Source organism: Rattus norvegicus, chromosome 2 (genome assembly GCF_036323735.1).
Source record: "Rattus norvegicus strain BN/NHsdMcwi chromosome 2, GRCr8, whole genome shotgun sequence".
Lineage (NCBI taxonomy): Eukaryota > Metazoa > Chordata > Mammalia > Rodentia > Muridae > Rattus > Rattus norvegicus.
In genome coordinates, this window is record NC_086020.1 from 99,919,174 (window position 1) to 99,944,100 (window position 24,927).

A 24,927-nucleotide genomic window follows, 5' to 3' on the forward strand; every position below is an offset into this window, starting at 1 on the left:
GCATCACCAGCCCCTCTTCTAGTCTTCCAACTTCTTGGTTCTCAGGCTCCCAGCCCATTGTTGGACTGTCTAGCCTCTGTCCATGTATAAAGCCAATCCATTTTATACCTCTTATCATTGCACATGGAATCTATTAGATGTATTCCCTTGAAAACTCGAATATCCGATGCTTAAGTATGATGGATATCAATATTTATTACTGCCTAACTTTATCTTATGTTCATTACAAATTAGTCTAAGATGCTTACAAGTGGTTTTGGCTAATTTCATTTCTATGAAATAGCTGTCACACCTTTGTGTTGGTTGGCTGTTTTGCTTAATGACTCAAAGTAATTAGCAAGTTGTTCACCACAGACAGTGCACATGGCTTTTCCAGCCTTGACAATGACTCTTTTATAATGATGTTCCATGAAGAAATACTTCATTTTAATGAAGTGTCAGTCTATTTCTTTTAGTACTTCTTTTTGGAAAAAAAGACTTTTTGAGAAATCAGAAAGACATTTTCTTATGTGCCTTTACACTTACTTTATTAATTTATAAATTCAATTTGCATTGAGTTTCATATTGAGCAGGAGAATGCAGCCCAATCCCTATGTAGTCATCATCTGACTGACATGCTTGAAAGCCAGGGTTTGCTCTCAATCACTTTGGCATTTTCAAAATTCTTCATTTTTTTAAGTAGTTTTAATTTCTATATTGATTTCTTCCTAAAACATTAATTATTTAAGTGAATGGTTTTATTCTCCTTCCTTCTTTCATAACTGCATACTATTTTAAATAAGATGGTCAGGAAATATGATTGTATACTAATTAAGCTTTCAAAATTTATATAATCATCTCTATATATTCACTTACTTGGATTTTGGCTAATTAATATTAGAGTTGATGGTACTATTATCTCATGAACATTATATGTTAAACTTTCTTAAAATTGCCCAGCAAATTTTGAAATGTGAGTAATAATATAAAATTATATCTTCTTGTTGATTTGGTATTCTGTCAATGTACTAGTTAGCTATTGTATAACAAATGGCTAAGAAATGTTGGCTTCAAGCAATGTCCTTTGAAAATTTTTCTGTGAAAATTTTGTAAGATCTTAACTTAAGCTGTTCTTCTTGGTGATTGGAAATATAGCTACATGATAGAATACATACTAGCATACACCAAGCCTTCAAGCCATGGGGATATCAAAAAGTAATGAACGAATGAAGGCCAAGAAATAGAATAAAAGCAATGTTGTAGGGTTTTTATTTGCAAAGAACTTTGTGAAAGTATCAACCAACAATCAGCTAACATTGAACTTTACCTTAACGCTATTAGATGTTTCACATAGGGTGAATTTACTATAGAGGAATAGGACTTAAGGATTTTTACTGCTGTAACAAAACACCATGACCAAAAGCACATTAGGGAAGAAAGGTTTTATTTTGCTTACAACTCTAGGTAGCAGTGTTATCACTGAGGGAGGTCAGGGTAGGAACTCTAGCAGCATGGGAACTGTTAGGTAAGAGCTTACTGGTTTGCATTTTATTGTTTGTTCAGTATGCATCCTGACTGCCAGCCCAAAAATTACCCCACCCATAATGATCAGGGCCCTCCCATGTCAATCACTTACTAATAAAATGCCTTATAATACCAGAATAGCTCAATTGAGCATATTACAGTGAAGGAAATACCTATAGATTTAACTGCTGTCCTAACTTATGAAGGTTCCCTCCTCTAGGATGACTCCAGTTTGTGCCTAATCAGCACAAAACTAGGCAGTCCTGATGGTAAGATGAATTATTTTCTTCAGATAATCTTTCCTTTTCTTACATCACACCCAGCATTCATCTTCACTGCCACACTCCTCTTCTTTCTCTTCTCCACACCCCTTCTATGTTTCCATTCCTTCTCAAGGTACCCATTTTCATGAAAGGGTTTTCAGTCTGGCTTGCCAACTTGAGCTAGCCAAAAGTTTTGTTCAAAAATAAATGTGTCTTAAATGCTAGACTGTATGCCATGAAAACCTGCCATTGAGAGCCGTGAGAAGGGTGGTCCTTTCAATATTGCTCACTTCCTCGGAGTGATATTATGCTGAACAAATTCTGAATTCTCCTACTTTCTGGTCAAGTCAGCTATGGAACTAACCTTTAAGTATATGCATTCTGTCCTCCTGTCTTTTTAGAGTTTTGTTCACACACAGGAGTACTACTCTAGGTGTTATACTGTTATACTGTTGGATGCAGGCTTAGACATGGTAGTTTAATTAACATAAACCAGTAAAATGCTGTACTTCTAGAACTCAATTTTAGACTTGAGATTTAGCCCTGGTTAACATTGCCTTCTCAAAGAACAAAAACAGAGAGCATCCTTTATGAAACTTAATATAAGTCTATCAGATATCTCTAGTAATTTTGAGATAAATATTTTAACCATAGTGATTAAAAAACAGTACTTATCTACCATGTTGATTTTGATCCATTGATATTTATTTATTTATTTATTCATTTATTTTTGGTGAATGGAAGTGATGAGTGTCAGAAACTAAAACAGAAAGAAAAGAAAAATACAAGCAGCTTTTATAGTCTTGTGTCTATATTTTGTCCAAATATAGTAAAAGAAGCAAACACAGTCTCAAGTTGTATGTGTGACTTAAAACATTCTTTAAAGAGCCAGGCATGGGTAGTACTACATTCCTATAATCCTAATGTTTGGGGGTGGGAGGTGGAGGAAGGAGTGTCAGGATTTCAAGGACAAACTCAGTTTTATATAATATTCAGGGTCTGGGCCACGTGAAATATGATCTTCTGGTAGGTAGGTAGATAGGTAGGTAGGTAGGTGGGTAGGTAGGTGGGTGCGTAGGTCGATGGATGGATGATGGATGGATGGATGGATGGATGGATGGATGGATGGAGATTTATTGACTGAAGCAAAACTTATGAATACAGAGTCAGTGTTTGCTCTCAAAAGCCTTCAGGGTATTAATGTTCACTGTGTGTATCTAATAGCCAATGTACACAGTCAAGACCTTTGCCCTGTGATCTTCCTATATCGGTTGTTTTGAAAGCTGCCCCCTTAGTATATAAATGAGCACATGTGCTCCCACAGTGTGCATATGAAGGTCAGAGGGCCATATTCAGAGTGAGTTCTCTCCTTTTACCACGATGGTTCTGGGAAGTGGACTCAAGCTTGGTTACAGTGCCTCTATGTGCTGAGCCATCACTGTGGCCAAAATACCACTCCTGAGGAATATTTTTCACTTCCATTGTATCTATCTGTCATTTTACCCTTAAAATTTCTCAGCTGCCAGTTTCCTTCTTGGCTCCTCTAACCGCACCTTCATCTGCACTCTCATGGTGTTACCTGGAATGTTAAAACCACTGTGTCTAGACCTTTCTTTCTAACTATATAGATAGAATCTGCTCACACAATATCCCTTCTTACACCACCTCACTAGGTTGTGATCAGTCTCCTGGAAGGAAGAAGCAGAATATAATCTGAAAGATTCTCATTTTCACCTCTGCTATCCCTCAGGTAATGCTGTTCCCAATTTTTCTTTTTGTCTTTTGCACAGCTCTTCTGGCTTGCTTTCCTGTCTTCTCTCCATAAGGCTACACCTGTCATGCACCACAAGCCTTGGCAAATCAGGAATATCCTTCCTCGCTTCTTTGTTCCCATACTGACTTCCCGTTTTCATTTAGATGGCAGCCCAGTTCGTTCTTTCTAGGTGAATCTCCTGCCCTGTCTGAATCAGATCCTATCATTTGCCAATAGTCTTCAGACACCGTGGACTACTCATTCAAAATGACATAGTAACTGCAGCTGGGATTTACCTTCACTGAAATCTCCATGAGAACAAGGGCATTACAAGACATCTGTGTCCTAATAAATACCTTAATAACATTTTTATTGTAAAATACATAGACATGGAAGAATATATATGTTGTATAATAAATGAGACACCAAGTAGCTTTATCCAAACAAAAAAGACCAATGACAGCCCAATTCCTTGCCTTTCTCCAGTTATATATGTATGCGAGGCATGAGTGAAAATATGCAGCATTAATATAAAGCTCTTATTATTATTCCTACTCTTAATTTTTAATTTTATTTTTAGTTATGTAAATGGATTTTTGTCTATGTGACTGCATGTATGTATGCACTTGCACACTCACAATGCAATGGCCAGAAGTGACTGAATATTCCCTGTGGCTGGTTTGTGAGTTACCTAACTCGGATTCAGGAAACCTAGTTCTGGTTCTCTGCAAGAGCAGCAAGCACTCTTAAAATCCCTAGGCTCTGTCTCTGGCTGTTTAATTCTTATTTATTTATTTATTTATTTATTTATTTATTTATTTATTTATTATAATTATGTGGGGGCCACATGTGCTGTGGGGTATGGTGTACACTTGCCATAGCACAGGTCTGTTTTCTTAGTCATCACCTTGGACTTTTACACAGATTCTGAAGCGCAAACTCAGGACACCAGGCTTTTATGACAAATGCTGATCACTTTTATCCGCTGACCCATCATGCCGGTTTGTACTTACTCTTCCCATTAGAACATGGGTAGACAAGGTTAGTCATCAGAAAACTTTTAATAATTGAGTTCCTCTGCCAGGACCCAGATGGCAGAAGGAGAGAAAGTTGTCTTCTGGCTTCATATGTATACAGACACACATAAGAGAATGTAAAGCACATAATATGGTTTAACTATACGAACAAAGTATCTCTATTTTCTAGCATTTTAAATTATATGAAAGTGTTCAGACTCATCAAACTCACTCGATACATCTTCTTGTGGTCCATTCCTTTTACTGGATGTTGCTTCATAGTTTCAGCAATCAGTGTTGATGAGGGTAATTCTCATTTATTTTTTCTTCCATCAATGCTTTACTCCATTGTATGTCTATACAAAAATATTTTCCTCATCCAACCACAGATGGACATTGCTGTGGTTTGCCAATTTCTTCTGTTATAAATAATTATGTCCTGACTGATACACTGAACATGTCTCCTCCCATTCATGTTCAAGACCTTTCCTAGAGAGTACACTTTGCAAAAAAAATTGCTCACTTAAAAGGTACAAACCCAGTAATTATTGCTAATGCCAAGAAGTGCTTGCTGACAGAAGCCTGATATAGCTGTCTCCTAAGAGGCTCTGCCAGAGCATGAGAAATATAGAGGCAAATGCTAGCAACCAACAATTGAACTGAGAATGGGCTCCCCACTGTAGGAGTTAGAGAAAGGATTGAAGGAGCTGAACGGGTTGGTGACCTCATAAGAACAACAATACCAACCACTCAGAGCTCCCAGGGATTAAACCACTACCCAAAGAATACACATAGACAGAACGGTGGCTCCAGATGCGTAGGTAGCAGAGGATGGCCTTGTTGGGCACCAATGGGAGGAGAAGCCCTTGGTCCTGCCAAGACTGGACTCTCCCAGTGTAGGAATGTCAGGGTAGGGAGGCAGGAAGAGGTGGGTGGTTGGGGGGTGGAATGCCCTCATAGAAGAAGGGGGAGAGGGAATGGAATAGGAGGTTTTTAGACAGGAAACTGGGAAAGGAAACATTTGAAATGTAAATAAAAATATCCAATTAAAATAAAAGGTACAAACTCTCATGGGTAAGTTAATATTAAACTAGAAGCTATTTTATGTGCTATTAGACATGCATACGTATAGTCGTTGACCTACCATATTTCATTATTCTTCATTTTTCCTTATATAGTATTACCTATGCAAAAAACTTATACTTTATACTTTCAGCCTATTTTATTCAACTATGCATTCACTAAATAATTGCTTTATCAAGTAACCCAATATGTATCAGGAGATATACTGAGTACAAAAAATGTTCAGTTTCATATACCTTTATTCCAACAGCTAATGAGAATCCACTTGAATGCTAACTGCATGCTCAGCGTGAAAGCTCACCCAATGATCTTCAGAAACTGAAAATCATTTGGACACTTTTAAAATAAAAACACACAGGATGGATCTAGGAATGTAGTTTAGTGGTTGACTGCCTGCCCAGAATGTGAGCTCATTGGTTCCCTAATCTATGGTACAGAGAATAATTAAATCAAATTAAATTAAATACAAAAACTAATAATAATACTAACAATAATAATACCACCAGCCAAAAGCCACTGATAACAAACTTTTTATTTACAAAACATAATCACTTGGGGTTGGTGAGATGACTCTAATCATACATGTAGTAATATGAAAAATGCTTAATGTGGTTGTTGGCTCATATTAAGAACAATTCATTCTGCTTCTCTCTCCCATTATCCTGGGAAAAGGTAGTATGGTTCTGTTTTTACTCTAACACCCTCAAGGAATACACTAAAGACAAGGTGGGTTCCATCTGCAGCACCTTTTATTCTCTACTAAATGAGAGCTGCAAAGTTGAACACATTATCCCTTCTGCCTTACCAGAAGAATATTATTAAGTTTCACACCTTGACTATAAGGTAGGTGTCCCAGTGAGAAAATATTTACTGCTGACACACCTTGACAAATAAAAGCTGCTTAGTGACTATGTATGACAGGCTGCTGAAGGAATTTTTTTTTTAGTACACTTCCTGGTTCAGAAGCCCAGGACAGGCTATAAAAGCAGCATCAAATTAACATAAAAAATTATACTGGAATGATCTGAATGATGAATTTATTGGAACAGTTTAAGTTCCTTAAAAATTTGTGATTCTTTACTGATTTTTTTAAATCACGCACTGAAGTAAGATAGGTGTGCTCATGCCAGTATCACTATGAACTGCAAGGTATGCTCCCACTTCCTTTCTTAACATCAAGGCCTGTGCTTAGTACACACTAAGTGAAAAATGGTACAGATAGGAAGTTAGGGAAATGGGGTGGGAAGTTAAAGAAAGAAGCCAGTGAAAGGCATCATTTAAGGTAATTACGATAAAGAAATGCCTGGAAAAAAAGAAAAAGGAAAAAAGAAAATGAAATGCCTAAGTCTAAGGCAACAGTGCATGTTGATGATGATGTGGTGAAAGAAGAACCCTCCTCTATTGCTAGTGGGATTGCAAACTGGTACAACTACTATGGAAATCAATTTGGAGGTTCCTCAGAAAGTTGGAAATAGATCTACCTGAAGACACAGTTATACCCCTGGTGAGCATGTACCCAAAAGAGGTCCCGCCATAGCAGCACATGTTCCACTATGTTCATAGAGGCTTTGTTTGTTATATCCACAAGCTGGAAACAACCCAGCTGCCCCACAATGGAAGAATGGATACACAAAATGTGGTTCGTTTACCCAATAGAATACTACCTAGCTATTAAGAATGAGGGCATCGTGAATTTTGCAGGCCAAAGGAGATAACTAGAAGATATTATCCTGAGTGAGGTCCCAAAAGGACATGCATGGTATGTACTCACTAATAAGTGGATATTAGCAAAAAATGTACAGAATATACAGGATAAAATCAAGGCGGTTAATAAACTGAAGGTCCCAACTGAGGATGACTCAATTTCACCTGGGAGAGAGAAGAAAGAAACCATGTGGGAGAGGGGAGTAGAGGGATGGAAGGACATGGAGGGGGAGAAGTTAGGGGGAGGAAAAGGGGGAACATCATCAGGTATTGGGGAGGTAGGAGTGAAGCTCTGAGGACCAGCAGAAAGAATGGAAACAGACAACCTCAGGAGAGAGGAGGTGCAGGGACCCTGTAGGATATACCAGAGACTTGGGCAGTGAGAGATGCTAAGGACTCAAAGGGAGGGACATTACATGAAATGCCCTACAGTGAACTTGTAGAGTAATGCGAACTTGTAGAGTCCATCTCTAGTACTAAGACAGGGCATCAAGTTGAAGGAAGAGACTGTCATCCCACAGTCAAAAACTCTGACCCAGAATTGTTCCTGTCTAAAAGAACTATAGGGACAAAAATGGAGAAGAGACTGGGGGAAAGAGGGTCCAGTGATTTGACCAAATTGACAGCCAGCTCAACTTGAGGCAACAAGGTCTGACGCTATTACTGATGCTATGGTGTGCTTCCAGACAAGAGCCTAGCATGGCTGCCCTCTGGAGGCCCACTAAGCAGCTGAAAGGGTCAGGTGCAGGTACTTACACCCACACAATGGACAGAAGCCAGGAACCCTGGGGGTTGAATTGTGGAAAAGCTGGAAGAAGCTGAGGAGGAAGGTGACCCCATAAGAAGACCAGCAGACTCAACTAATCTGGATCCCCAGATCTCTCAGATACTTTGCCTCCAACCAGGCAGCACACTCTAACTGGTCTAAGGCCACTGACGCATATAGAACACAGATTCCTAGTCTGAACTCAGTGATGGAAAAAGCACCCGATCCTCAAGAGATTTGAGGCCCCAGGGAGTGGTAAGGTCTGGTGGGATGGGGATGGGGGAAGATATCCTATTAGAGATGGGGGAGGAGGAATGGGATGAGGGCAAACCTAAAGGGGCATAATGACCAGACTGTAAGAAAAGATTAAAGAATAATAATAAAAGAGAAAAAAGAAGGGAAGAAAAGAAATGTTCAAGAAATGGAGGTGAAAGGCATCAACAGCCAAAATAGGGTTTATGATAATAAAATCAAAGCACTCAGGAATAGATTGATATGAATAAGTGTGACATTCTTGGGGTGTATAATAAATACTTACAAAAATCAATGATCAAAGCAAAAAGAATGCATTCTTTCTAGACTCAATTCTTTTTTTTTTTTTTACATTTTTTTTTATTAACTTGAGTATTTCTTATATACATTTCAAGTGTTATTCCCTTTCCCGGTTTCCGGGCAAACATCCCCCTCCCCCCTCCCCTTCCTTATGGGTGTTCCCCTCCCAACCCTCCCCCCATTGCCGCCCTCCCCCCATAGACTAGTTCACTGGGGGTTCAGTCTTAGCAGGACCCAGGGCTTCCCCTTCCACTGGTGCTCTTACTAGGATATTCATTGCTACCTATGGGGTCAGAGTCCAGGGTCAGTCCATGTATAGTCTTTAGGTAGTGGCTTAGTCCCTGGAAGCTCTGGTTGCTTGGCATTGTTGTACTTTTGGGGTCTCGAGCCCCTTCAAGCTCTTCCAGTTCTTTCTCTGATTCCTTCAACGGGGGACCTATTCTCAGTTCAGTGGTTTGCTGCTGGCATTCGCCTCTGTATTTGCTGTATTCTGGCTGTGTCTCTCAGGAGAGATCTACATCCGGCTCCTGTCGGTCTGCACTTCTTTGCTTCATCCATCTTGTCTAATTGGGTGGCTGTATATGTATGGGCCACATGTGGGGCAGGCTCTGAGTGGGTGTTCCTTCAGTCTCTGTTTTAATATTTGCCTCTCCCTTCCCTGCCAAGGGTATTCTTTTTCCTCATTTAAAGAAGGAGTGAAGCATTCACATTTTGATCATCCGTCTAGACTCAATTCTTTATCCACTCATTCTTAATCCTGTAGTCCCTTTTGATTGTTACTACATTTTTATAAATTGATAAAAAGTATTTGTGTTCATATTTAAAATTGGTTTTGACTTTCTAAACAAAACTTTGACATCACCTTCCTAAATAACTTCCTTTCCTTTCAAATGATGGTATAATGTTCTTACCAACTCACAAAATAGAAGTATTTATATTATACTTCGAATTGCTCTTAAATCTTAAATTAATATTGACTGGATATAGATATCTCAGTAGAACCTAGAAATTCTACTCTTGGAAACATAATGATAAAATTATCTTGGCTTTTCTTTCAACACACATGATGGTCTGCTGTGTGTCTACTTTTCATTAACTCAAGAATGATATAGTTTAGAGTCTGGAAATCTTTGCATACCTCAATTTAACACATTTTATGTAAGCATATCCCTTTAGATTAAGGAGATGACTAACAGCTGTCCAGAGACCAGAAGCCTGAAAGAAGGACACATTTAACCTGTTTCCCAAGAATAGAATCAGTCTTTCATCCCTGCTTTGGTATTCAGCTTGTTTTCTCAAGATGACACAAAGACACCTACTATACCATTTCCTTCTTCCATCCCTTGATTAAACTCTACACCAGCCACACCAAGGCCACCATGTGGAAGAGTTGTTACACAGTAGTAGTGGTAGTAGTAGTAGTAGTAGTAGTAGTAGTAGTAGTTGTTGTTGTTGTTGTTTAGGTAACGATAGCAGATATAAGTGGATCAATTTCTGGAGGGTCTTTGTTTTATAGCCTAATAATTGACTCTGGTTGTCAGAGAGGTGTACATCTGGGAAGGGATAAAAGCACAGAAATCTGTCTATCTGTCTATCTGGAGGACAAGGTAACTGGCTTAGGTTTTAAATATTTACATAAGGATGGTTGAATTTATACTCTAAAACAATTGTGTGTGAACAGACTAAGAAGTGTTAAAATATCTGCAGTACAGAGAGTAGCCCAATTTGTGGTTATCCTGTAGTTACCAGGAAAGTTTCTTCTGTCCTGTGTCATCTACAATTGGAAGTAGGCAGCATTCATTTGCTGAAGTCCTAACCCTTTCTTTAGACAATGGCTGTCCTTGGAGGTAGGGTCTTTAATGAGGTAACTAAGGTTAAAGGTGATAATATGGGCGGGCTCTATTATCTTTATAAAAGATTCAGACATAGGTCTAAAGGCAACTTGTGACGCCATAAACAAAGGCAGTCATCTTGAAGGCCGGGAGTGGGGCCTCGGAAAAGGCACAAATTAAACCCACTATGGCCTTGACCATGAACCTCAAGAGTCCAGGACTTGAAGAAATTCATTTATGCCATCCTCTGCTTGGTAATAAAAATTCTGTGACCCTTGTTTTTTCAGTGCATACTCAGACATTAACATTTCTCCCTTGGTGTCCCTGTAATGACAATATTTTCAGGTAGCTTGATTCTTTGTCTGAAAAGTTGTTGACTACCCAAATGCAAAAAATAAATCAGCTTTCAATATACACAGACATCTTAAATTGTTTCCTATGAAGTTTCTTGATTAAGTAGTTACTAATCAAAGAAAATTTAAGCTAATAATTGTGATCCCTGAGGATGTGATCATAGTGTGTACACATTTATAATTAAATGAATATTCAAAATGTGTCAACTCATTGGGTAAAACTATTAATAGACAAGTTTTAATATAATAAGCATCAGATATTATTTCATCAAGCATACAACAAGTATGATTTCTATTCTTGATATAATAAATTCCTTTCTATTAAAAGCTTAAATGTGGTGTTTTCCAGTCTATGTTAACATATCTCAGAAGTCGGTCTACCATAATTTCATTTCCAAATGAAACAAAGCCAGGTATGGATCATCCTGCCATAAATCCCAGGATTTGGGAGGTTGAGTGTAGTAGAATGTGGATTGCTGTAAATCCTGGGATGGCAAGATCCTATCTCATATAAACAAACATATTTAAATGGATATATAGAAAATTAATGTACATTCAAATGAGACAGTAAAACACTCATATTTTAGATACATCTTTATAGAAAGAGTAAGAAGGTAAGTTGAGTTTATTTCATGCTGAGCTTTAAAAGGTAACATACAGAAGGGAGAGGAAATCAATAGTTCAGATCATCTTCGGTTTTAAAGTCATCAGATAACCTTCATGAGCCCTAGAGCTGAAGGGCCTGGACTCATGTTTAGTACTGATACTGGCCATGAGGTCTCAAAGAGCAACTAAACCTGTCTCTCCCTCAGTTTCTGCATTTGTAAAATAGAGATAGTAACAATTTCTTCCATATAAACTTGGCATAAGAATTACATGAGGGCATATATGTGCTGATTTTACTGCATGACTCACAGAAAATAATTACCCAGAGTAATTGCTAATTAGAGTAGTGTGTTTGTGTATCAAGTCAATGGAAATAGGAATACATACATGGAAATATTAACATAATATAAGGAGTCAAGATAGCAAACAGTCTCAATATTTGTTTAGTATGTTTGCTTTGAGATAGATAGATATACTAGCTATTCTACAAGCCCAGTGAGTCTCAGTACACTGTGCCCTGGGTAAAGCAATTCTCAGGTAAGTTAGCTGTTATGCATAAAGCCATACAGGCTAAGTCAAGTCTACTTGATTCCAGGCTCTGAAAGGTACTAAAACTTCTATATAATATGAATTTAATCAATGACCAGATTTAGCACAGGTATGATTTTACATAAGGTATGAATAATAGAAATTATGTGCTAACATAAAGAGACATACTGTACATAATCAGTGATTAATCTATGTTTATATTCTTAGTAAAAATTTATTTTATTTTATTTTATTTTAGAGGTATTGGTATTTTGTCTGCATGTATGTCTAAGCACCATTTGTGTGTCCTCAGAAACCAAAAAGGGGTATCTGATCCATTGACCAGAGATGCCTGTGAGCTGACATGTGGGCACTGGCAATGAAACCCAGTTACTCTGGAAGAGCGGCAGTGCTCTGAAACTCTGAGCCATCTCTCCAGCCAAGACAAGGTATTTTGCTATGGTTAAGTTCTACACTTGAGAGCGGTTACTTCATGTACTCTGGATTACAGCCTCCTTGTTACTGTATTATGACAAGAATTATGGAAAAAACATGAAGAAAAATAAGTAGCAAATGAGAAGCTTTCAAAACTTGCCAGTACGAGAGAGAAAACAGAAGGGGAAGGGAGGAAAAGAACCAAGAGGGAGAAAAGGAGAAGGGATGCTGGTTACCAAAGTGCATATTCTTTTTCATGTTTATGACTTCAGCCACCTGAGGTACAAGTTGTCCATAGGGCCAATATAAACACAGAAGACAGGATGCTGAGCATAAAAATATCACCCAAATAGACCGAACAAACTACTGTTTGAAAAAGTGAGCCTTTCAAACTCCCTAAAGGATGCTAATACAGATAATGCTTGAAAACAAATGATCTAGTCATGTTGTTGCTTTTTTCCTAATCACAATTTAACAAACAGATTTAACTTTTCTTTGTTCATCAATAGTCAACTAATAAGGAACAACAAAAAACTCAGTGTCTAGAATACCTCTAGGACTTGGGTTCTGTTTCTCTAAGCCTGCTGCAATGTGAATTTTTATTTTCCAAATACAGCAGTGTAGCTCCTTGAACTGAACAGCCTAAGCAATCTCAAGTGTTTACACATGTGCACACACTCACAGAGAGACAAAAAGACAGAAAGACAGATAGACAGACAAAGACACAGTGTGACAGAAAGAGACAGAGAGATAAAGAAAAAGACAGAAAGACAGACAGAGAGAGAAAAATACTGGGCTAAAAACCTGTTTAATATTGACTACATTTTAAAGACTTCTGTAAAGTTTCAAGCTCAATTGCTACAATCAATACTGTTCTATTGATGTGCATTTGTATCATTACTCACTAAAACAAGACTCTACAGAATGACAGCAGAAGGTCTTCTTAGTCAGTCTTCTTTTATTTGTAGTAAATACCTTCAAAATCTCGATGTTATGAATGGCACATCTGTAAGATGAAGATACATAGATAGATAGATAGATAGATAGATAGATAGATAGATAGAATGATATACAGACAGACATAACTAGATAGATGCATAATAGACAAATGATAGTAGATGAATAGATGATACATAGATTATACATATATACAGATAGATAGCATAGATAGGTATAGATAAATACATAGATAGATAGATAGATAGATAGATAGATAGATAGATACATATATACATACAAAGATAGATAGAAATATAATAGATAGGTAGATAATAGTTAGATGGTAGAAGATGGATAGATGATAAATGATACATACATATATACATAGAGATAGATACACAAATAGAGATAGGCAAATAGATGTATAAATACATACATACACACATACATACAAACATATATATATACACACATACAGAGAGATAATACATAGAGAGAGACAAATAGATGTATACATGCATACATACACACATACATACATATATACAAATATACAAAGATAGGTAGACAGACAGAGATAGGCAGATAGATATGACAGATGGGTAGATAAATAACATATGGTAGACAGATAGACAGACAGACAGATAATAGAAAGACAAACATGTTAAAATTTAACAATGTACTCACATGGTTCTCACAGCTACCTGTAACTCCAGTTTCAGATGTTCTGATACCCTCACACAGACATACATGCTGGCAGAACATCAATGATCATGAAATAAAAATAAAATTTACCAGAGCTCCCAGGGCAAAACCACCATCCCAAGAGGACACAGGAATGGACTATGGCTTCACCCACATATGTAGCAGAGAATGGCCTTGTCTGGCATCGATGGGCTTGATGTCCCAGTGCAGGGGAATATCAGGGCAGGGAGGTGGGAGGGAGTGGGTGGGTGTAAGAGGAAGCACCCTCATAGGAGAATGGGGAGGAGGGGTGGGATAGTGGCTTTCTGGAAAGGAAACCAGGAAATGGAATAATATTGAAAATGTAAATAAAAAATGCAATTAAAATTTATAAAGTGTAAAAGATGCACAAAATCTAAAGAACAGTTCTGCCAAAGAAAATTCAGTTTCAAAATAAGCACTTGAAGAGAATCGGCATCATCAGCTAGAAGAGAAACAAAAGTTGAAGATTGCATTTGGTATCACTACATGCTTTTACAATATCTAAAGTCTAGGTTGCCATACCCATGGTTGGTAAGGATGCAAAGAATCTCAGTGTTCGATTCTGCCCATTGGAACATAAAACATTGCATGCACTGGGGAATCCACTGAGCAATTTGTTCTGTCAAACCACCATTCCACTCCTGGGTAATTTTAGGAGATAAACAAAGCATATGTGTACACAAAGACACTGTACAAGAATGTTTATAGTGGTTTTATTTAAAGTAACCAAAAACTGGAAAAGAGCCAAAATTTATCAGCAAAAGAATAAACAGAATGTGACATTTCCACAGGCAGTCATGCTCTTCTGCAAAGTAAACAAACAAACAAACAAATAAATAAAATGAACTACTGCCACTTGTAATCAAGGTAGTGAATTTATGGAAGAGAATGAAAGAAACAAGGTAGAGAAAATACCGTAGCATCCAATGGATATAAAATCCTAGACCAGGCAAACTAATTTTAGAGACAGAAAGTAGATCAACCAGAAGAGGAGGAGGAGTGAGGGTTTACACAAGAAATAGTATAAAGGAACTTTCAGTGTGTTGGACATATTATCTTTATTGTTGGGTGCATTTCAGATGTGTATGTATAACTGACAAGGTTCTTCAAATTATGTACTTTAATATATGTACTTTATTACATGGCAATTATACCTCATAAATCTGAGAGTTTTCCCCAAAAGGAAGAAAACACTGCCAGATATAATGACACGAATGAATCTCAGAGTAACTGTACTAAATTAAAACACACACAAAAGTCTACATACTTGTGATTTTCTTTCTACAACATTCTGAAATAGGAATCAGTGTGAGCAGTGTTCAGATTAGGTTGCCTGGGAGTTGCAAAGGATACTGCCTTCCCAGGAGCATAAGAAATGGATATGAAGGGTTTGGATGAAGAAGTGTTTGTTATCTTCCTTGTATTTATGGTTATACAGGCTGTGTACATTAGTCATAATTCATGGAAATGTATTCATTAAAACAGGACAATAGTGAACTCAACAATATCTAATTCACATACCATTTTGTTGTGAGTTCTTTTGAGAAAAGTTAATGGGACTCTCACCAGGTTTCTGTAATACTTTTGCAATAGTGAAGACTTATGTGCATCTTGCTGAATAGTAATTCTCTTAAGTGTATTCTCTTCAGACATAACAAACTTAAAAGACAGCAATGGCTTAATCCACAATATAAAAAGTCAGTGCTTTAAAGAAAAAAGTCAGTGCTTTAAAATAAGGCTCTCCATATATGATTCAATCCCATGATCACCATGCCCCTTCCTTCCTCATTGTGATTTCACAGTCAGTTAGTAAATACTAAATAGTAAATACTCCTGAAGTTATCCCAAAGGGTAGGCATTCCTAATGAAAGCTCCTACCATCAGAGATCTTGCTATTCACTCAATCGTCATCAAACATTTAACTACCATGCTTGAGGAAATTAAAAAGTAACAGACCAGAGAAAGAATAAGATGCAATGAAAATGACATGCAGAGCAAGAAAGCTTGGCCAGCATTTTTAAAAAGGCACAGAAGTAAAGACTTGCAACCTAAGTGGAGATTGGCTTGGGTGAAAGTGGCAGGTAACAAAGGTGGTGACTTATTCAGACTGGTAGAAATGGTGGTGACTTTTAACTGGTAGAAATGTCACATCTGATGACCCATAGATAACAGTGCATTTGAGGAACTAAACAAATCATTGCACCTCAACTAATTGATATCAAACTGAGAGGAATGAACTTGTTGTGGCCATAAGTCACATTATGGTGTCCAATAATGGAAGGCCGGGCTTTTCATTGAGAGCATTAGGAAATTAATTCATGGTCATAAAGGCTCTGTTACCTTAGAAATTATTGGGCTGCCAAAGTTAAGAAAAAAACATTATTGTCAGTTATAAAAATTCTCACAGGAAATAAAAAGTACTTAGCTGAAAATTAACCAAAAGGCAGGGCACAATATTCTTTGTAAATATAAATAAGCTCTCCTGAATAAATTTTAGCATTGTGGAACAGATTACATGTTAAAATGAACCCATGTAGAAATGTGATCATTGAAAAATCACAAATTTATAGTTATTGTGATCAAAGGAAAGATTTCATTGTACCTGAAGCAGGCCCATATCCATTTGGCAAGTATTATGTTTTAGAAGTAGTACCAACAGCACAGAATAGAAAGACCAGGTGCCTAGATAGCAAACAGAATTCAGTACCCTAATCCTATATAGGATTAGAGAATGTAGTTTTGGAAGCTTCAGCTCCTCCTACTCTCCCATTGTCTGAATCCCATCCTTACATTGAAGCTTCAAACTCTTTACTGTTTCTCATCTCCCTTTTTAAAATCCATATTCCAAACTGCTGCAAACCTAAGAACTAGTCATAGCCCAATCTACTTAAATGTTTTGATGACTTCCCTTTGACTAGCCAACTAGCTGCAACATTGTCACTCAAATTCGCTATAGCCAACCTGTGGATCTGTGTTCCTCCCCACTTTGCCTTTTGCCAAGGCTCCTCCCCCAGGTGAAATATACCTGTGTCCAACACCTTTCTTATTGTCCCCGACACAGTCTAATCAGAACATAATTAATTCTTCTACAAAATTTCTCTGAGGGATCAAAGCTGAATGCATTTTTGTGCTTCTGTTTTTTTCCACAGCATTATGGCAATTACAAACCTTGAGTCCATCCTGACTACTGTATGTGTTTGCATTCCCAGTAGATTGTTTATGTTTGAGGGTGGGGATATTGAATTCTGTTTGTTTTCTGTGTACCTAATTTTTTCTATTTTCTTTCTGTGCACTTAGTATTATCCCTATAACTTTTTCTAAGTTAATATAAATCGGCTTCATTTGTAAGTCATAACCATTTTATCTAAATAAGATAATGCTTTTTAAATTATTTATGATGTACTTATTTTTAGTTTATGTACACTGGTGTTTTGTCTGCCTGTATGTCTGTTTTAGGGTGTTAAAGCCCCCGAAGCTGGAGTTACAAATAGTTGTCGGCTGACACATGAGTTCTAGGAATTCATCCAAGGTCCTCCGGACACAGACACAGCTCTTAAACACTAAGCAATCTCTCTACCCCAGGAAGTATAATATTTTCAAACAGATTCCACAAATTTTAGACAAAACAAAATGACAATAGCCAAACAAACAAACCCAAAACTCTGAATTAATATATAGTATGTAAACATAGAAGTTGTCAAATGCTTTCAAAATTAAATCACCAGATCTGGATGATCTCAGCCAACACAGTTAGAGCAAGTGGAGATACATACCTAGATGTTTTCCACAAATAAAATATCTCATATGAATAATGTAAGATTTTCACATAATTTGGGATTAAGCAAATATGGTTCTCACATCACAACTCTTGAAACTGATGCACAGATGCATGAAGAAACTTGCTCTCTACAAAACTGAGATTTGAACACAAGCCATGCCAAAGCCCAAACACATGTTTAACATCATGATCTATGCTGTGAAGTTCTCCCACACTCAAAAATCAAAGGTTCTGTGAGCTCGGGAACAGTCCATGCAAACATCAGTAGAGATCCAGCGCCAGTCAGAGGACTTGGTTAAGTTTCTAGGAATTCATAGATTCTTAAAGTCATGCCCTTTGTTTATATACATATGAAAATCTTGGTGGTAAAAGCAAATTAAAATAGGTAACATTTAATGATTGAAGGTAGATTAGAGCAAAAGAGATGGCTGAGCAGTTAAAAGAGCATACAGCTCTTGCAGAAGGCCAGAGTTCGGGGTCCCCATTATCCATATTGGTGGACTCATAACACCTAAAACTCTAGCTCTAGGGTATCTCACACACTTTTCTGGCTTCCACACACATGCAGATTAATAACTGAAAAGTAAAAATAAATCCTTAAAAATGTATTACAAATAGACAGGAGGTGGTAGCTTTAATCCCAGCATTTGGGAGGCAGAGACAGGTATATCTCTGAGTTCAAGACCAGCCTGGCCTACAGAGCAAGTTTCATGACATCCAGGGTTACACTTATCTCAAATAGAAAAAAAGCAAACAAAACAAAAATAAAGCAAAACAATAAAACAAAACAACAGAAAAATTATTACAATTAATTTTGTCCCATAATTTCAATACACTTCTAATACATTTTGAACTACTTAATGAATTCTGTAGAAAACCACCAGGATTGAACTAAAAGTAGTCACAAGGATGTGGCCCTCCATGCTATGAGCTGATTCTACCACATAGAGATCACAGTTCACCACGTTGTCTTAAAATACAGGACAGAAAGTTTGGGGAGAGCTCCTCTTTGAGTGTACTTGAGTGAATGGGCAATAACATGTTGAGTTACTTACAACAGAACCCAAATATGTAAGCCTGGAGATTTGCGCCTGACGCACCAGGGACTAGTTCTCACATACAGTTTGTGAGCTAAATGTTCCTTTCCAGACCAAGTGCAAGGGAATGTGGCTTTGCCTGTAGCACCAAGATTTTAGCTCTCATTTAGGGACCCGCAGCTTGAAGCACTGGATGAGTACCTGGAACATCTTTGCTTCCTTTTTGACTCTGGGCCATGTGGCAGCACCTGAATTCCCAGCTTTGATCTGTCAATGTTGGACTCAACTTATTTCTTTCTACATCATTTATGTTGTTTATGAGAAAAGGAGAATATTAATATTGACTACATAGGATTATTATAAAGACATGAAAATTGCTTAGAGCTATATCATCCATATATTAAGAACTCAATATTAATCAAAATATGTGTGTGTGTGTGCACGTGCGCAGGCGTGTGCGTGTACATGTGCTATTGGACATATGTATATTTGGGTCCTTAATGGTTCAGTTATGTGATTAAGTCATGTTTGTAAGCTACCCATACCTGCATGTGTATGAGTGGCAGAATTGACAACAGGATAATTCTTTACAATGAGAGAATTTCAATTTAAAATTTACAATTTGCAGTCACAAATTGTTGCTACCCACACAGGGAAACTTCTTTTTATATATGGTGTTGTTTAGTTTTTGTACTAAATTAGTTTTTGTGCTCATATACAGAAGCTCATGTATATGATTGTGTACATTCACATATGTGCATGAATGGTGATCGGAAGACAAACAGGGGTTGTTGCTCAGGCACTGTACATCTTGTGTTTCTAAGACAGGCTTTCACTTTAGTCTGGGGCTCACGGATTGAGCCTGACTGGCACACAAATGCCACAAATTTCTGCACGTCTTGAGATCATAAGAGTCAGCACCGGCATGCCTGGCTTTTCAATACTACTTCTAGGGAAACTCATATCCTCACGTTGTGTACTTTACCACGTTACCAATGAAGGTATCTCCTCCGACCCATATTTAATTCTTGGAAGAATGGTAAAAATTATGGAACTTAAGTAGATGTTGTGGCGCAATTTATAGAACAGGTATCAATAACCTCAACATACATGATCTGCCATTATCAGGAAAGGTACTCATTGTATGGTTTGGGGGAGTCGATTTAGAGGGATTAGCTATTCTTACCTCTACCTCCTGGATTAGGGTTACCAAAGACTTTCTGGCATGCCAAGTTTAGACACTCCCATCTTTGGGAAATTGGTTACATATCCAGCAGGGTATGCTGGCTAACTCCTGCAATACCAGCACAGGAAAATTCTATGAACCTGCACTACCCTGTGTGTAAAAACAAAGAACTGAGGAGGTAGCTCGTTTTGCAGAGTGCTTACCTTGAGTGCACCATCTCCATCATCACCTAAATCAGGTGTGATGGAATATACCTGCAATCGCAGGACTAGAGAGACAGAAGAAGGAAGGCTAAAAATTCAATGTCATCCATTAATTTAGCATTCTCAAGGCCAGAACAGTATAGGACCAAAAAAAAATAGTAAAGAAAAATGAAGAATGAAGAAGATTGGCCAAGTAGACAAAATGGACAAAGATAAAGAATCCACAGTTTATAACTAAGATTCTTTCTTTCAAATTGTACTTTGATCTTAGGATGAAAGCCCTCTGTTAGAAAGATGGCAAGCATAGTAATCGATAGCTACACAGATAAAAACTACTGTGAGGCCAATAATGGCTCACCAGAACCAGTATCAGCAGCTATACCTGGACAAAGCGTGATAAATACAGAAGCACCTATTAAGTGCTCAAAGCACTATGGTGATGTTGGGAGCACAAGCCATGCTAGGCAAGTACTCTACCACCAAACAATATCCCTAACCCTATAAAAGTATTTTTTACAACTACAAAGCAAAACTTTCAAAATCCTGATGTTATGCACCCAGGGATGGTTTGTGTAATTCTTATAGTAATCTCCAAACTGAGAATCAGTTTTCAACTAGACAGTGGCGACATTTTAAAAACTTATATCCAGTGGGCCTAGCATAGTCAAAGTTAGAATAGGTACTTTAATAGCCATTAAACATTCATGAGCTGTAAACATACAGGTTTCGAAGACTCAGACCCAAAGGTCAACAAAGACTCCAGAGACAAAAGGAAAGTCATTCTCTTTATATTATACTATAATTAAAATGCTGCTTTACAAGCTAGAATTACTTGTGGAATTTATAGAAATAACAAAGATATTGAAAATAATAAATACTTCAAAAAATAATGGATACTTACTGGGTTCACAACACTGTATATATGCTAATGTTAAAGATGCTTCCGTCTAATGGAAAAAGGACAGCATTTTCAACAAATGGTGCTGGTTCAACTGGAGGTCAGCATGGAGAAGAATGCAGATTGACCCATTCTTTATCCTTGTACAAAGTTCAAGTCCAAGTTGAACAAAGGCCTCCACAGAAAATCAGATGCCCTGAAACTAATAGAAGTGAAAATACAGAAGAACCTCAAATACATAGGTATAGGGGAAATTTTCCTGAAGAAAACACCAGTAGCTTTTGCTCTAAGATCAAGAATTGACAAATGGGACCTCATAAAACTGCAAAGCTTCTGTAAGACAAACTGTCATTAGCACAAATCAGCAACCAACAGACTGGGAAAAGATTTTTACCAATCCTCTATCTGATAGAGGGCTAATATACAATATATACAAAGAACTCAAGAAGTTCGACTCCAGAGAGCCAAATGATCCTATTAAAAATGGGGTACAGAGTTAAACAAAGGATAGTCAGCTGAGGAATATCGAATGGATGAGAAGTATTTAAGGAAATGTTCAACATCCTTAGTCATCAGGGAAATGCAAATCAAAACAACCCTGAAATTCCACCTCACACCAGTCAGAATGGCTAAGGTCAAAAACTCAGGTGACAGCAGATGCTGGTGAGGATGTGGAGAAAGAGAAACACTCCTCCATTGTTGGTGGGATTGCAAACTGGTACAACCACTCTGGAAATCAGTCTGGAGGTTCCTCAGAAAATTGGACATTGTAAAGGACTCAGCTATACCACTCCTGGACAATTACCCAAAAGATGCTCCAACATACAGCAAAGACACATGCTCCACTATGTTCATATAGCAGTCTTAAAATTACCAATATGTCCTTCGACAGAGAAATTGATACAGAAATTGTGGTACAGCTACACAATGGAGTACTATTCAGATATTAAAAACAATGATTACATGAAATTCTTAGGCAAATGGATGGAACTAGAAAAATATCATCCTGTATGAGGTAACCCAGTCACAAAAGAACACACATGCTATGCACTCACTGATAAGTGAATATTAGTCCAAAAGCTGGGAATACTCAAAAAATAATTCATAGACCATATGAAGCTCAAGGAGAAGGAAGACCAAAATGTGAATGCTCAGTCCTTTTTAGAAGGGAGAACAAAATACTCACAGGAGGAAATACAGGGACAAAGAGTGGAGCAAGGACTGAAGAAAAGGTCATCCAGAGACTGCCCCACTTGAGGATCCATCCCATCTGCACCCACCAAACCCCAACACTATTGCTGATGCTAAGAAGTGCTTTCTGACAAGGACCTGATATGGATGTTTCCTGAGAGTCTCTGCCAGAGCCTTACTGATACAGATGAGGATGCTTGCAGCTAACCATTAGACTGAGCATAGAGACCCCAATGGAAGAGTTGGATAAAGAACTGAAGGAGCTGAAAAGGTTTGCTACCTCATAGGAAGAACAATATGAACCAACCAGACCCCCTCCCCCAAAAGCTCCCATGGACTAAACCACCAACCAATGATTACACATGGATGAACCCATGAATCCAGCTATATATGTAGCACATGGCATTGTCGGGCATCAAAAAGAGAAGCCCTGTTCTAGTGAAGGCTCATTTTCCCAGTGTAGGGGAATGCCAGGGTGGGAGTGGGAGCATCTTCATATAAGCAAGGGGAGGGAAAGGGGAGTGGAGGAGTAAAGGAGATAACATTTGAAATGTAAATATATAAAATATCTGATTAAAATAAAAAAGGTTGCTACCATCCTCTTGTTGAAAATCTACTTATCTGTTTTGAAGTTTAAAAATGGAGCACTCAGAATATAGTTATAATTTGCATGTTGAGTGTTTAAAATAAAAAACATCCCTAAAATTATTTTGCACTAGCCCATAAGCTTATAGCCAAAATTGCAGCATAAAATGTCTCTTGAAAATCTTTACAGTGACATTTTGGTTAAGGGCTGTACCTTCCTAAAGCTTGCTGAGAACATCCCCATAGTTGTAGATCCATAAATGAAGAGGAAGAAGACCGGCAAGGAGAAAGCCAATTACATCAATTTTCACCATGCTTTGAAAAGCTTATAAAGCAATCCCCAGTGCAACCAAAGGAATGCAACTTTGAGTTGGTCAAGGTCTTCAGACACAGGAAATCAGGTGGCCTGAGTCAGAAGGGTGAGAACCGAGGGAGCCTGCTGAGGGGTGGAGCAGGAAGATGGTTATGAACAAATGGATCTCCAAGTTGGAGGAATTCTACATCCTTGTGAAAAGAAACAAGTCACCTGTAAAATAAGTCATCAAGGAGGACAAAGTAATGAAAGCCCTAACAGGAAATTCTGCCATCACTGAAGACTTCTATTTGCAGAATATCCCACAATGTTTTGAGCTCCAACCCTTGTCCTCGGATGAAAACTAAGATTGTTTTGCATATTGTGAAGGAGTACTTTAGTTCCATTTGCAGATACCCTTAAACACACATCCCTTCATATACTCTTCTAAGATCTTATCACATACTGATTTATTACCATTAGACACTGAATGACTTTCACTTTATCCAAACATGGTTTAACTCAACATCAATAAGTCAATGTTACAAAAGAAACTGGCCCTTTGACTCCCATATACAATCGTCACCAACAGCATCACTAGAAGGTGTCTAATCTCCAAAAGTCTGAAAGAGTACAGGGGTGCAAACCGGTAAAGGTCATAGCGGGAAATGCTTCTGCACCAAGCACCAAACCTCACTCTTCCGTAGTCCTTTAATGTTCAATCACATGTACTAGCTTGGACCCAGCCTCCCTACTTCAACGCTCTACGGAACTCCTCAAAACCACCAAAAGATCTTGGCATCACTTCACCAGCAACAGCCTCTGAAGCTTTCCAACCACCCAAACAAATGTAGGGCAGGTTCTAATTTCCTTTTCCAAGTTTTCTAAGGTGAATGGCTTGAACATTCTCAAGCTTCAGCAGCCTTCAGCCTTTTTTTTTTCAGCCCACTTGGGCTGGCAGAGGCCTAGAGTGATCTGCTTTGAATAGTACCTGGCCTAGAGATCAGGGTGCTCAGCCTCTCAGCCACTCTCTTGGGGGAACTGAGGCTCCCTGTGCAGAACAGTGGCCTGGCTTAGAGTGGGTCATTCTGGGGCACTGGGTGCGAACGTAGCAACTCACCCATGCCAGCGGCTCCGGAACTCCCGCGTCGCACTCAACTGTATGGCTTGCGCCGCATCGCAGCTGCAAATTCCCACCCGCCCTGACAGCGGTGTCCAGCAGTGCACCGTCCGGGGACCAGCCAGGAAGTTTGCAGGCAGCCTGGATGTTGGGTGGGGCTCCAACGAGAGGTGGCACGGGGATTTTGTTGTTTTGTTCGTTTGTTTTCCCGGATCTCTAGCAAAGATTTTGGGGGACCATATGCCGGGGAGAATATTAGCTTCGCTCAATGGCGACAGGGCTGGGGCCTGACTCTCACAGAGAGATCGATTTACTAAACAAACTGAATCGTGGGTGGGGATGTTAAACAGTAACTAGCGAGTCTCAATGAAAACTGAAAGCAGCGAGGCAGCCTCCGCCCGTGCGCATTCGTTTCCTGGTTCCCCAGCCTTGGGGCTCACCGGCCAGCTACTCCTATAGCCTTCAGGCTTGGACCGAAGTGGCTGTCTAGGCTTTCGCAGCCATCCCTCAGTGACTGCCACACGCCTCATTCTGACTTCCAGCAGGGCGTGGACCCCCGTGGTTTGACGCCTCCAGCT

General features: G+C 38.4%; 1 protein-coding gene across 1 annotated transcript in view; it reads right to left on the reverse strand.

Moving 5' to 3' along the window:
• The window catches only part of Hnf4g (hepatocyte nuclear factor 4, gamma), a 150,870-nt gene extending 126,232 nt beyond the window's left edge, over positions 1-24,638 (reverse strand). Inside the window, 1 exon segment of the mRNA NM_001415087.1 lies at positions 24,350-24,638. The gene's annotated coding sequence lies outside the window, so the exon portion shown is untranslated.
• Between the last annotated feature and the right edge of the window lie 289 nt (positions 24,639-24,927).